Source organism: Convolutriloba macropyga, unplaced genomic scaffold, assembly GCF_964194025.1.
Source record: "Convolutriloba macropyga unplaced genomic scaffold, txConMacr16.3 SCAFFOLD_1578, whole genome shotgun sequence".
In the NCBI taxonomy this organism is placed as follows: domain Eukaryota; kingdom Metazoa; phylum Xenacoelomorpha; order Acoela; family Convolutidae; genus Convolutriloba; species Convolutriloba macropyga.
In genome coordinates, this window is record NW_027449710.1 from 42501 (window position 1) to 46044 (window position 3544).

Sequence of the window (3544 nt, forward strand, 5' to 3'; positions counted from 1 at the left end):
ATCAGAGTGCGAGAAAAGCGCTCCCAAATGGCCTAACAGTGGCAGCCAATCAGAGTGCGAGAAAAGCGCTCCCAAATGGCCTAACAGTGGCAGCCAATCAGAGTGCGAGAAAAGCGCTCCCAAATGGCCTAACAGTGGCAGCCAATCAGAGTGCGAGAAAAGCGCTCCCAAATGGCCTAACAGTGGCAGCCAATCAGAGTGCGAGAAAAGCGCTCCCAAATGGCCTAACAGTGGCAGCCAATCAGAGTGCGAGAAAAGCGCTCCCAAATGGCCTAACAGTGGCAGCCAATCAGAGTGCGAGAAAAGCGCTCCCAAATGGCCTAACAGTGGCAGCCAATCAGAGTGCGAGAAAAGCGCTCCCAAATGGCCTAACAGTGGCAGCCAATCAGAGTGCGAGAAAAGCGCTCCCAAATGGCCTAACAGTGGCAGCCAATCAGAGTGCGAGAAAAGCGCTCCCAAATGGCCTAACAGTGGCAGCCAATCAGAGTGCGAGAAAAGCGCTCCCAAATGGCCTAACAGTGGCAGCCAATCAGAGTGCGAGAAAAGCGCTCCCAAATGGCCTAACAGTGGCAGCCAATCAGAGTGCGAGAAAAGCGCTCCCAAATGGCCTAACAGTGGCAGCCAATCAGAGTGCGAGAAAAGCGCTCCCAAATGGCCTAACAGTGGCAGCCAATCAGAGTGCGAGAAAAGCGCTCCCAAATGGCCTAACAGTGGCAGCCAATCAGAGTGCGAGAAAAGCGCTCCCAAATGGCCTAACAGTGGCAGCCAATCAGAGTGCGAGAAAAGCGCTCCCAAATGGCCTAACAGTGGCAGCCAATCAGAGTGCGAGAAAAGCGCTCCCAAATGGCCTAACAGTGGCAGCCAATCAGAGTGCGAGAAAAGCGCTCCCAAATGGCCTAACAGTGGCAGCCAATCAGAGTGCGAGAAAAGCGCTCCCAAATGGCCTAACAGTGGCAGCCAATCAGAGTGCGAGAAAAGCGCTCCCAAATGGCCTAACAGTGGCAGCCAATCAGAGTGCGAGAAAAGCGCTCCCAAATGGCCTAACAGTGGCAGCCAATCAGAGTGCGAGAAAAGCGCTCCCAAATGGCCTAACAGTGGCAGCCAATCAGAGTGCGAGAAAAGCGCTCCCAAATGGCCTAACAGTGGCAGCCAATCAGAGTGCGAGAAAAGCGCTCCCAAATGGCCTAACAGTGGCAGCCAATCAGAGTGCGAGAAAAGCGCTCCCAAATGGCCTAACAGTGGCAGCCAATCAGAGTGCGAGAAAAGCGCTCCCAAATGGCCTAACAGTGGCAGCCAATCAGAGTGCGAGAAAAGCGCTCCCAAATGGCCTAACAGTGGCAGCCAATCAGAGTGCGAGAAAAGCGCTCCCAAATGGCCTAACAGTGGCAGCCAATCAGAGTGCGAGAAAAGCGCTCCCAAATGGCCTAACAGTGGCAGCCAATCAGAGTGCGAGAAAAGCGCTCCCAAATGGCCTAACAGTGGCAGCCAATCAGAGTGCGAGAAAAGCGCTCCCAAATGGCCTAACAGTGGCAGCCAATCAGAGTGCGAGAAAAGCGCTCCCAAATGGCCTAACAGTGGCAGCCAATCAGAGTGCGAGAAAAGCGCTCCCAAATGGCCTAACAGTGGCAGCCAATCAGAGTGCGAGAAAAGCGCTCCCAAATGGCCTAACAGTGGCAGCCAATCAGAGTGCGAGAAAAGCGCTCCCAAATGGCCTAACAGTGGCAGCCAATCAGAGTGCGAGAAAAGCGCTCCCAAATGGCCTAACAGTGGCAGCCAATCAGAGTGCGAGAAAAGCGCTCCCAAATGGCCTAACAGTGGCAGCCAATCAGAGTGCGAGAAAAGCGCTCCCAAATGGCCTAACAGTGGCAGCCAATCAGAGTGCGAGAAAAGCGCTCCCAAATGGCCTAACAGTGGCAGCCAATCAGAGTGCGAGAAAAGCGCTCCCAAATGGCCTAACAGTGGCAGCCAATCAGAGTGCGAGAAAAGCGCTCCCAAATGGCCTAACAGTGGCAGCCAGCTAGAGCTAGCTTAAGTTAGCTTGGGTTAGCTTGAGTTAGCTTTAATTAGCTTTAATTAGCTTAAGCTAGCTTAAGTTAGCTTGGGTTAGCTTGAGTTAGCTTGAGCTAGCTTGAGTTAGCTTGAATTAGCTTGAGTTAGCTTGAATTAGCTTGAGTTAGCTTGAGTTAGCTTGAGTTAGCTTGTCTTAGCTTTAGCTAGCTTGAGTTAGCTTGAACTAGCTTTAGCTACCTTGAGTTAGCTTGAGTTAGCTCGGGTTAGCTTGAGTTAGCTTGAGTTAGCTTGAGTTAGCTTTAGCTAGCTTGAGTTAGCTTGAGTTAGCTTGAGTTAGCTTGAGTTAGCTTTAGCTAGCTTGAGTTAGCTTGAGTTAGCTTGAGTTAGCTTGAACTAGCTTGAGTTAGCTTGAGTTAGCTTGAGTTAGCTTGAGTTAGCTTGAGTTAGCTTGAGTTAGCTTGTCTTAGCTTTAGCTAGCTTGAGTTAGCTTGAACTAGCTTTAGCTACCTTGAGTTAGCTTGAGTTAGCTCGGGTTAGCTTGAGTTAGCTTGAGTTAGCTTGAGTTAGCTTTAGCTAGCTTGAGTTAGCTTGAGTTAGCTTGAGTTAGCTTGAGTTAGCTTGAATTAGCTTGAGTTAGCTTGAGTTAGCTTTAGCTAGCTTGGGTTAGCTTGAGCTAGCTTGAGTTAGCTCGGGTTAGCTTGAGTTAGCTTGAGTTAGCTTTAGCTAGCTTGAGTTAGCTTGAGTTAGCTTGAGTTAGCTTGAGTTAGCTTTAGCTAGCTTGAGTTAGCTTGAACTAGCTTGAGTTAGCTTGAGCTAGCTTGAGTTAGCTTGAGTTAGCTTGAGTTAGCTTTAGCTAGCTTGAGTTAGCTTGAACTAGCTTGAGTTAGCTTGAGTTAGCTTGAGTTAGCTTGTCTTAGCTTTAGCTAGCTTGAGCTAGCTTGAACTAGCTTTAGCTACCTTGAGTTAGCTTGAGTTAGCTCGGGTTAGCTTGAGTTAGCTTGAGTTAGCTTGAGTTAGCTTTAGCTAGCTTGAGTTAGCTTGAGTTAGCTTGAGTTAGCTTGAACTAGCTTGAGTTAGCTTGAGTTAGCTTGAGTTAGCTTGAGTTAGCTTGAGTTAGCTTGTCTTAGCTTTAGCTAGCTTGAGTTAGCTTGAACTAGCTTTAGCTACCTTGAGTTAGCTTGAGTTAGCTCGGGTTAGCTTGAGTTAGCTTGAGTTAGCTTGAGTTAGCTTTAGCTAGCTTGAGTTAGCTTGAGTTAGCTTGAGTTAGCTTGAGTTAGCTTGAATTAGCTTGAGTTAGCTTGAGTTAGCTTTAGCTAGCTTGGGTTAGCTTGAGCTAGCTTGAGTTAGCTCGGGTTAGCTTGAGTTAGCTTGAGTTAGCTTTAGCTAGCTTGAGTTAGCTTGAGTTAGCTTGAGTTAGCTTGAGTTAGCTTTAGCTAGCTTGAGTTAGCTTGAACTAGCTTGAGTTAGCTTGAGCTAGCTTGAGTTAGCTTGAGTTAGCTTGAGTTAGCTTTAGCTAGCTTGAGTTAGCTTGAAC